This window comes from Hordeum vulgare, chromosome 7H, assembly GCF_904849725.1.
Source record: "Hordeum vulgare subsp. vulgare chromosome 7H, MorexV3_pseudomolecules_assembly, whole genome shotgun sequence".
NCBI lineage: Eukaryota > Viridiplantae > Streptophyta > Magnoliopsida > Poales > Poaceae > Hordeum > Hordeum vulgare.
The window spans coordinates 284,240,515-284,251,948 of record NC_058524.1 but is presented as its reverse complement, the minus strand read 5'-3'; the positions used below and the strand labels follow the sequence as shown (position 1 = coordinate 284,251,948).

Genomic DNA, 11,434 nt, shown 5'->3' with positions numbered 1-11,434 from the left:
AATGCGGGCTTTGTGCAACCATCGACCAAGGTAATCAACAAGGCCACGTCCCATAAGGGGTATCGTGGTTGCACATGTAAGCTTGGGATGGTCAGCACATCTTAAATCTAATACGTTTTAAAAAATACACACATAACTTGCTCCGGTACACCACTTCTTTCTCAAGTGGTTACCTAGCTTAACATCATCTCCCTCGGGCATTAGTGGTGTGACACCCTCGATTTGATCGTACACAAATCATACACACAAACATGTACGTTCAAGCTCAAGGAATCATTCATCAATATCACAACATAACTCTAGACACAAATTCAAACATAAAGGTATATGTTACAAGCCAGGCCATGAGGGATTGAATACATTAGTCAGTGGAAGCAACAATATCTAAGTACATACATTAAGTAAACTAGTTTTTCCTAAATAAGGCTAGCACAAAGGATATATCGGTCGAAAAGGAAAGGCCTCCTGCTTCGGAGCCTCCTAACTACTCCTGGTCGTTAGCAGCCTCCACGTGATAGTAGGCTCTGTCAGGGTAGTGGCAGTCGCTGGTGATAGCATCTCGCTCCTGGGATCCTCCATCTAATTGCGACAATCGAGTAAAAGATCATGGGGGAAAAAGGTAGTAAAGCGACCGTGAGTACTCATCCAAAGTACTCGCGAGACTTACATCAGGTATAAACTATATATGCATTGGTATCAAATGAAAGGGGTAGTATATGTGGACTAAACTACATAATGCCAACATAAGGGGGGCAGCAAGTCCCGTCGAAGACTACGCTTATGACAGTCGTCATCTTGCAGCATGAGAAGAAGACATATTTTATAGTAACAAGTATCAACGTAGAGCATTAATCCTAACCCGGAGATCCTCTCCTCGTCTCCCTCAGAGAGAGCGGTCGCCGTGTTGTATTTGTCACTTATCTAGGTGTATTTTATTAAGTATCCGGTTTCTGTTGTAAGAGATCGGAATACAACTCCAAGTAATCCTGTTACTGTGGACACGGCTATTCGAATAATTAATTTATCCCTGCAGGGGTGCACCCCATTTCCCAACAAGCTTGATAACCTCTGGTCGGACACACTTTCTTGGGTCATGATCGGCCTCGGGATATCAACACGTCGTCACCCCACCTAGACTCAAGAGAGAGGCAAGCCCTTTGCACTCCTGCACGTTGCGTGGGCCACCGTGATCAGTCCTGGCGACCTCCTTTACAAGGAAGGTGCTTATGCAGACAACACGGGGGCACGCCGCTCCAATGCTGGCGTCCGAAGAGCTTTGGCTAATAGAACAACGCCGAGTACCCATAACTATTCTTGCATGAACGTTAGTGCATATAGGTCAATCGACCAACTCAGATCAAATACGCAAACTCGTTAAGCATGTTATTATGAAATAACCATGGACAACGACCCAAAGACCAGTCACACCTCTCTCCTAGGCGGTCTCAACCTGCCCTGTCACTCCGCTATAGAAGATCCACACAGAGAGTCCGTCGGGGAAATGTCCTTTCAGCCCACAATCCGTGAATCACTCGCGGGTACTCTACGAGCCGACCCGACTTTAGTCACATCAAGTACGCGATCACCTCCTTTAGGGCTTGTTCGGTTAGGCAAGGTTTGAAGAGGTTTGATAGGGATTTAAAGGGATTAAATCCCTTACAAGTCAAAATCCCCCTCAAACCTCCTCAATCTCCTTCAATCCATGTGGTGAGGGGATTAACCGAACATGGCCTTAGGGGATCATGGCCGATAGTATAGCATACCATACACAAAAGAATGTAGGGACACTGATGGAATACTAGCAAACCTATAGTAGGCATTGAGGATAACAGGTAGGAGTATCAACAACAGTAGCAAGAAGAGGCTATGCAGCAATATAGGATAAAATCGGTAAGCAGTAACAACTACACTACTCTAGTGCAAGCAGTAGAGAGAAAAGAGTAGGCGATATCAGAATGATCAAGGAGGGGGAATGGTCACCTTGTTGCTCGGTTGAGAAGGAGGGGTCGTCGACTCTGTAGTCGTACTAGACGGCAGTGGTGTCAGTCTCGAGGTCTACAAGAGAGAAGACGAGCAAAACACAGTAACTATATATCAAACAAATGCATTGGGATGCGTGACATGGTAAGATAATGTGCGAGGGTTGACCTAACATGGTACTACACATTGCAGACAGAGGAGGAATTCATGCGGCAAAGGCAAAGTTTTCCTAGTGTGTGGCATTTTCTGGACCGATGATCCTAATGCCAAATGTTCCTGTTCATCGTGCTAGGAGCATGTAAGAGATGAACTGACAGTGTATTCAGATTCTTCATATTTTTGTGAGCAATTTTCATATATAAAATATTTTTATCCGAGTTACGGATTATTTTATCTGAATTTTCAAAGATTTAATTACTTTCTAAATTTATTATTAATTCGAATTAAAGACAATGAAATACTTTGGTCACCTAGTACTCTCTCTGTCCCAAAATAAGTGACTCAAAAATTACTCATTATTATACTAACTTAGTACAAAGTAAGATCATTTTTGAGTCACGTATTTTGGGAAGGAGGGAGTATTATTGTAGCTAGAGTGTATGACAGTGGGGTTAGTGGCGCTGGGTGTACCGAGTCAACATCTTACTCATCAACACGTGAATAGTAAAAGTGGATCCCACTTATCATAGGCTATACCTAAATAAATAAATAAATACTAACCTAATTAATGGGGTCCACATGTCATCTGCTAGTAGCTAACCTAACTACTCCATCTGTCCTAAAATAAGTGACGCAAATTTCATACTCCCTCCATCACGGTTTAGAAGACGTGTTTGAAAATTCTCTAGAACTTAGGTAATTATTGATTGACTGTGAGATGGGATAAAAAATAGCATTCACACTACGCATATATATAGAAGTAGTATAATGGAGTACTAATTAGCTGCTATGAGTAAATTCAATGTGTCTTAAACCTTATTTATTATGAAAATGCACGTAAGTTTAACTATGTCTTCTAAACCGTAACGGAGGTAGTACTAAATTAGTATGATTTTATATTAAAGCAGCGACACTTATTTTAAGATGGGGAAGTACTAATTAACTGGAAACTAATTGAACACGTGGCCGGCCTAACACACGGAGCACACAGACACGAGGCTCACACACACAGTAGCACGTGGACAACATCTGTATGAGCAGCGGCAACAAACATCAATGGCAGTAGCAGCGGAAAAGCAACACATGGGGCAGCCAGCACAACAGCATGTGCAGCCGAGAAGCAGGAGCAGCAGGGGAGCGTGACAGCAGGCGATTGCGGGCACGCGCACGGGCGAGCAACAAGCAAGGCCACGCATAGACACGCACTCGCAGGGCACGCGCGGGACAGTAGCATCGACATGGATAGCAGCAGCAACAACACACTACCAGGAGGCAACAACAGTAGAAAGCACCGGCTGTAGGAGCTGTGGGTACGGGCTGCATCAGTAGGAGAAGCAACAAGCAGCAGCAAGTAGCTAGCGGCAGTAACCGGCAGGGTGCAGCGGAGCAGTGGCAACACACATCAGCGCAAGGAGCACCAGGCACGCAGGAGCACAGAGCAGCAACTATAAGCAGCACGTATGCGGGAGCTCTCGGGAGCTAGGTCCATGGCGAGTAACGGGGTAGAAAAGCACGGATTGAAGGGGAAAATGAGGGGACTCGGTCGGGGAGCTCACCGCGAATCTCGTAGACATGGGTAGAAGGCACGGGGCGACTGAGATGCGACGAGCTCGTTGACGAGGCGTGGCAGCCGTGGCGGGGAAGATGACTAGATGGCGAGCTTCTAGTGCACCCCTACTCGAACCGATGCGCACAGGCGAAGGAGTCGACAACGGCAAAGCTCCTGGACATCTTGGCGCAACAAGGGGAGGGCGGTGGCCATAGGATCGACGTGGCGATGGCGACCATAGCTTAGGCACGAGCAAAAATTGAGACAGAGAGAGCGTGTGAGGGGATAATGGGAAGCAGATAGGATTATGGTTGCCCGGACACTTGCGTTTAGTTGCATGGACATGCTAGGGTGGTTGAGGGCATCCCCAACCACCTGGTTAGGGATAGACATTTTTTTGTTTGGTTAAAAGGGTGGTGTTATCTCATGTTTTGTTTGATTTGAGGGATATAAATGAAGGATAAGGGTGCTACCTCGGCAGCGCGAAGGAAGGAGACGACCGGCTGGTGACAGAGGAAGGGGAGGAGCCGCGGCAAGGATGAAGGATAGGAGCGGCTGACGACGCAGAGGTAGGAGAGGAGCGTCCGGTGCGTGGCGTGGAGGAAGGAGAGGAGCGTCCGACGACACGGAGGAAGGAGAGGAGAGGCCGGCGACGCGGAGGGCGGAGAGGAGCGACTGGCGGGGTAGAAGGAGAGGAGCGGCCGGCGGCGCGAAGGAAGGAGAGGAGCAGCCGACGACGCAGTGGGCGGAGAGGAGCGGCCGGCGGCGCGGAGGAAGGAGAGGAGCGGTCGGAGACGCGGAGGAAGGAGAGGAGTGGCCAACGGTGCGGAGGAAGGAGAGGAGCGGCCGGCCAGTGAACACAGCGCGTGGGATGGATTCCACGACCCTCCCCCCCATTTTGGGCGGTTGACCCCATCCCTGTTTTGAGGGAATATTCTTGGCATCTCGTTGCCCCTGTCCTCCCTCGCCTCGGATCCAAACAGGTGGCATCCCTCGCATAGAAGGGATATCCCTGTCCCTCGGAGGATATCCCTGCAACCAAACACACCCAATCTCACGGGGTGTCGGGGATGGCTAATGCATGGCCGAGGCGCCATGGATGGCGGCCACGCCCATTCCTTATGTACAAAGGAGGGAGGGAGAAGGGTGGTGGTGGGCTGGGCCGGTAGTGCCCTTCGGCACTTAGGCCCAGTGGCACTTAGTTTAGGCCTTTTTAGTTCTATTTACTCTTTTATTTATTTACTTATGTTTTGTACTAATATTTTAAATGACTTTTGTAAAATATGTAACTTGTCACAATAAATACCCTACAATATTTAGTATTGCCACAAAAGGTTTGAGAGGCAAATAAAATAGTTTGTATTTTCCTTAAATTAGAAGGGTAGTTTAAAAAGGCATTTGGTACCGTTTTAAATATTTTGAAGGCACTTAGTACACTTTATAAAAATGTTGGTTCACCTACATAATTAGTTATGGATTATTTACAACACTTTGAACACTTGTTTTCATGTTGGTGAATTTCTTTAATTCACTTTTTATTCAAATTTTGAATATCAACGTGGAATGTGAAAATGAGATATGACTCAAAGGTTGATAAATCACTGTTTAGTAAAATGACTAGCCTAATGATAGAGGGTTACTATAGCTTAATTACAGGGAATACTTTCCTCCACTCAAAGAAATCTCATCCCGAGATTTAAGAGGTGCAGTAAAGGGGAAAAGTTCTAGTTACGAAATTCTAACGGATCTTCTCGTGCTTGGTTGCTCTTCTCAAAGAAGTTGATCCATTTGGTTGATGTCTCCAATTCTCTGTTTCACGTTACCCTCATAAATTCGTGATCCTGACTTCGGGATCTTCACCGTTCTACGAATGTGATAAGGGGGGAAACTCTAGAAGAACCTATATCCACAAAGTTGGGCATCTCGCGGTGAACTCAGGGAATAAAACATGAATTATTTCTAGAGATATAAGTGATGGAATTCATTGAAAGCAATAAATGATGGTTCAAAACTTTCAAATGGATAGGCAATCATTCGATGTCTAACAAGAAGGTGAACGAGGTCAGATCAATGAAAAATAAATATTGCATCTCATGCTAGGATAGATCATCCCATGGAAGTTGGCATGGGGATTATATACAAATCCAAGTGCAAAGGATACTTTGGAATCAAAGATGTACATGAGAGTCAGGATTCGATCCTCTTGAACTGTGGGTTATGGGCCCACCATGTGGGTCAAGAGTAGGCAGATCAGTGACATCTTGTACGGTCTTGGCAGCAAGATATGTGAGAGGATAGCATGTTTTTATGTTGGCAACAACATCAATACCATGAGTGGGGGACACATAGCACCATTTTCCTACTCGTTGAAACAAGGGGGACCAATAGGGAAAGTTCTCGTCCACCGGAGGCTATTGTAATGTTATCCACAATAGTAATAGGGTCTTACTGACAGAGTTGTACACCGAAGTTTTTACCTAAGCAGGGAATTTCCATTGCTCAGATAAGTTAGATTACAAGAAAGGTTAAACAAACCAATGGAAAGGAAAATGTGTTCACACACAAGTTGTCAAATCCTGTTTTTCACCACCAATGTTTTAAGTTGCAAAAATCAGAGCTTGTTAAAACTTTTCTAGTGATGTTGTGAATACTATGAATGTCTTGTATGAATGTATGCTTGTTTGCTTGATGATCCAAAACCCATGATCAATTTATTTATTTTTAAATGAATTTCCAAATCTCTTTTCTTGGACACCAGATCACCTCTACCTTGCTTGGGTTACACTACTAGCTCATGATGCCTAGTAGCACTCCCAACCAAAGTTGATGATATGAACTCAAATACTATTATTATTTACCAAAAACATTATTTAATGATTTAAAACATTATTTTTCTATTTTAAATGCATGTCTGTTTCTAAGGCCAGGAATGATATTCCCACAGGGAAAAATGCTCTGCCTTAGAAAATTCTGAGTAAAATCATGGAAAATAACAAGGACATATATTTTCCATATATAAGATTTTCAATCATATTTTATATTATAATTATTTGAATAAAACCCTGAAAACCATTCCTGTCTGTTTTAACCTTTTTAGAGATTTCCAAAGGAAATACTCTCAATAAAATCTCATTAAATTACAGGAGCCTCCCCAAGCCATAATTGGTGCCCACATAAAATCTCACCTTGATCCAAGGTGGGGAAGGTCACCAAATGAGCCTAAAACCCTCTTTGTCCAGTGTAGAGTTGGAACAACTCTACATAGCAAAGTTTGTCCAATGGGGCTGAAACTTTGCACGGGTGTTTGGCACCTCAAATGAGGACTCCACACCAAAAATGAGATTTGCTAGACTCTGTTTAGTCACACTCCCTTTGGAGAGGACAGATGTGGCCACTTTGATGCATTTTCAAGTTTACAAAGCTAAACTTATTCAATGGAGCTCAAAATTGGTGGAAACCTCTACTTTAACCCCTAGACCAAACCTGTTAAGTTGCAGTTCTAGTGGTGGAGTGGAAGCACCCCAAACCACTGTCGAACACCTTCTGACAGGAAGGTAAAAACCCACCTAGCCACTGTTTTACCCAATGTCAAAGCCTCAAACTTGGTGTATTAGTGCCTCAGACCAACCTAAACACCCAGTCAACTGGCCCCTCCCTAGTTCAAAGCACAAGTGACAAGAACCCCAATTTGTGCCACAGATCGGGGCTGACAGCACTAGTGAAACATGTCCCCCTTGACCAGCCAGTGCTCTCACTAGCACACAACGGATAGATACACTCCCAGCAACACCCAGGACATGAGGGACACGTCTAAAGTGCCCCAGAGCGCGCCAGCATGCCGTGGCATGCCAAAACTGCGGTCTGGACGCGCTACAGGGAGCCATTGAGAAGGGGACGACGCTCCCGGCCGGTACCAACCTCCCCCGAAGTGTCCAAGGCCTCCCCTGACAACCCCTCTGTGTAAAGCAGCCGCCAGGGACCCTCCTCTCCCGCGCTAGAGCTTGGGCGACGCGTGCCCGCGGGCACCCGACTCGGCCGAGCATGCACAGACGCTGCAGCTCGACGCCACACCTTCTCCCTGTGCGGCCGATGCTTCAGAGCGTCTCAAACCACGTCCGGAGACCGTGGTTTCGCAACCTGCTCCTCACTTTGCATGCACGCGCGCCACGGTGAGTCACCGGCGCCACCGAGTCTGGTCACCATCGCGAGCCTATAAATAGCCCCCCCGGCGCCTCAGCACCACTCCAGCAGCCTCTGCACGACCACTAGCTTCACCCTAGCCACCCAATCAAGCTCGTAGAGCCCCCGTGCTCGAGATTGACCGAGGCCCCTCCGCCTGGGAGCTCCGGTCGATCTCCGGCTACACGCCGGCTCCTGCGACACTCGGCCCACCAAAGCACTCGCCTGGACACCAGGAACCTTTCCCCCAACAACCCCGAGCTATTCCGTGCCCCTAGCTACCAGTTCAACCACGTCCCGAAACGCCTCTGTCATGGCCACCTCGTCGTTGGCGACTCCAAGCCTCTCCGGCGCTATCCCGACCACCTGCAGGTAGGCGGAGGCACGCTCAATCCATTCCTGCCCTTAGCTAGGCCCGAGGACGACGGTAGCCTCGTCGGAGTTCATCTCCTCTTCCATGGCCGGAGGTAGGAGAAGAACCCAACAGGTGGGCTCCACCTGTCGGCGTCCGGAAGCAGCCCCCGCACGCAGCCACAGCTGCTGACCCCAGGGCCCCGCACGTCAGGTTCGAACCTGGCGCGCGCGCGCGCCTGGCAGCCTGCTGGCTGGCCGGGCCGGCCTGCTTCCCAGGCCAGGCTTTGACCTTTTTCTTTTACTTATAAAACAGAGACTAAAATGATTTTTGTAAAAATAACTACCCGGTGGAAAAATATAATTCTTCCACTGATATTTTTCTAAAAATGAGTAGTATTTGATTATGCCATTGTTGACATTTTTCAAAAACAGAATCTGTTTTATAATAATATAAACGCATTAAAAGCAATAGTTTGCCCCTGTTTAGTAAATATTAAAAATGCTTAGCTAGTAAAAACTAAGATAAGATATTTTTCAAATTAACAACCTGAATTTAACCAAGTTTTGCAACATTTTTAAAAGTGATTTGTGATATGTTTTTGTGTGAACTATTTCTTATTTATTCTATTCTCGACGACAGAATTACCGAGTGACGAAGGATTCGGAGCGGAAGACTTCGAAGACCCGGATACCTAGCTGACCAAGGCAAGCAGCCCTTTGACCATGACTTGAGCATATGAATTGATGCATGCTAGAATAGCATGTTGGGGAACGTCGCATGGGAAACAAAATTTTCCTACGCGCACGAAGACCTATCATGGTGATGTCCATCTACGAGAGGGGATGAGTGATCTACGTACCCTTGTAGATCGTACAGCAGAAGCGTTAGTGAACGCGGTTGATGTAGTGGAACGTCCTCACGTCCCTCGATCCGCCCCGCGAACAATCCCGCGATCAGTCCCACGATCTAGTACCGAACGGACGGCACCTCCGCGTTCAGCACACGTACAGCTCGACGATGATCTCGGCCTTCTTGATCCAGCAAGAGAGACGGAGAGGTAGAAGAGTTCTCCGGCAGCGTGACGGCGCTCCGGAGGTTGGTGATGACCTTGTCTCAGCAGGGCTCCGCCCGAGCTCCGCAGAAACGCGATCTAGAGGAAAAACCGTGGAGGTATGTGGTCGGGCTGCCGTGGAAAAGTCGTTTCAATTCAGCCCTAAAACCTCCGTATATATAGGTGGGAGGGAGGGGAGGAGGCAGCCTCAAAACCTAAAGGTTTGGCCGAAATTGGAGGTGGAGGAGTCCTACTCCAATCCTACTTGGAGTAGGATTCCACCTTCCCACTTGGAAACTCTTTCCACCTTGTGTTTTTTCCTTCTCAAACCTTATGGGCCTTAGTGGGAACTTATTCCAGCCCACTAGGGGCTGGTTTATCTCTTCCCATAGCCCATGAGAGCCCTTGGGGCATGACACCCCTCCCGATGGTCCCCGGCACCCCTCCCGGCACTCCCGGTACACTACCGATGAGCCCGAAACTTTTCCGGTAATGCACGAAAACCTTCCGGTAACCAAATGAGGTCATCCTATATATCAATCTTCGTTTCCGGACCATTCCGGAAACCCTCGTGATGTCCGTGATCTCATCCGGGACTCCGAACAACATTCGGTCACCAACCATATAACTCAAATACGCATAAAACAACGTCGAACCTTAAGTGTGCAGACCCTGCGGGTTCGAGAACTATGTAGACATGACCCGAGTGACTCCTCGGTCAATATCCAATAGCGGGACCTGGATGCCCATATTGGATCCTACATATTCTACGAAGATCTTATCGTTTGAACCTTAGTGCCAAGGATTCATATAATCCCGTATGTCATTCCCTTTGTCCTTCGGTATGTTACTTGCCCGAGATTCGATCGTCAGTATCCGCATACCTATTTCAATCTCGTTTACCGGCAAGTCTCTTTACTCGTTCCGTAATACAAGATCCCGCAACTTACACTAAGTCACATTGCTTGCAAGGCTTGTGAGTGATGTTGTATTACCGAGTGGGCCCCGAGATACCTCTCCGTCACACGGAGTGACAAATCCCAGTCTCGATCCATACTAACTCAACGAACACCTTCGGAGATACCTGTAGAGCATCTTTATAGTTACCCAGTTACGTTGCGACGTTTGATACACACAAAGCATTCCTCCGGTGTCCGTGAGTTATATGATCTCATGGTCATAGGAACAAATACTTGACACGCAGAAAACAATAGCAACAAAATGACACGATCAACATGCTACGTCTATTAGTTTGGGTCTAGTCCATCACATGATTCTCCTAATGATGTGATCCCATTATCAAGTGACAACACTTTCCTATGGCCAGGAAACCTTGACCATTCTTTGATCAACGAGCTAGTCAACTAGAGGCTTACTAGGGACAGTGTTTTGTCTATGTATCCACACAAGTATTGTGTTTCCAATCAATACAATTATAGCATGGATAATAAACGATTATCATGAACTAAGAAATATAATAATAACTAATTTATTATTGCCTCTAGGGCATATTTCCAACAGTCTCCCACTTGCACTAGAGTCAATAATCTAGTTCACATCACCATGTGATTCCAACGAATCCAACACCCATATAGTTCTGGGGTCTGATCACGTCTTGCTCGTGAGAGAGGTTTTAGTCAACGGTTCTGAAACTTTCAGATCCGTGCGTTCTTTACAAATCTTTATGTCATCTTATAGATGCTGCTACTACGTGCTATTCGGAAATGCTCCAAATATCTACTCTACTATATGAATCCGTTTCACTACTCATAGTTATCCGGATTAGTGTCAAAGCTTGCATCGACATAACCCTTTACGACGAACTCTTTAACCACCTCCATAATCGAGAAAAATTCCTTAGTCCATTTGTTACTAAGGATAAATTTTGACCGCTGCTAGTGATTCAATCATGGATCACTCTCTGTACCTCTCAACAGACTTTGAGTCAAGGCACACATCAGGTGCGGTACACAGCATGGCATACTTTAGATTCTACGGCTAAGGCATAGAAGACGACCTTCGTCTATTCTCTTTATTCTGCCGTGGTCGGGTTTTGAGTCTTACTCAAATTCACACCTTACAACGCAACCAAGAACTCCTTCTTTACTGATCTATTTTGAACTCCTTCAAAAACTTGTCAACGCATGCATCTTGTTGAAAC

The 11,434-nt window shown here is 46.4% G+C and overlaps 1 long non-coding RNA gene across 1 annotated transcript; it reads right to left on the bottom strand.

The window, feature by feature from the left end:
- Nucleotides 1–254: 254 nt before the first annotated feature.
- Nucleotides 255–4,017, bottom strand: LOC123410670. The gene is made up of 3 exons (XR_006613068.1): nt 3,696–4,017; nt 1,981–2,055; nt 255–579 (listed from the first exon to the last, which is right to left on the bottom strand). It is a non-coding gene; the product is annotated as an uncharacterized LOC123410670 (long non-coding RNA).
- Nucleotides 4,018–11,434: the final 7,417 nt, after the last annotated feature.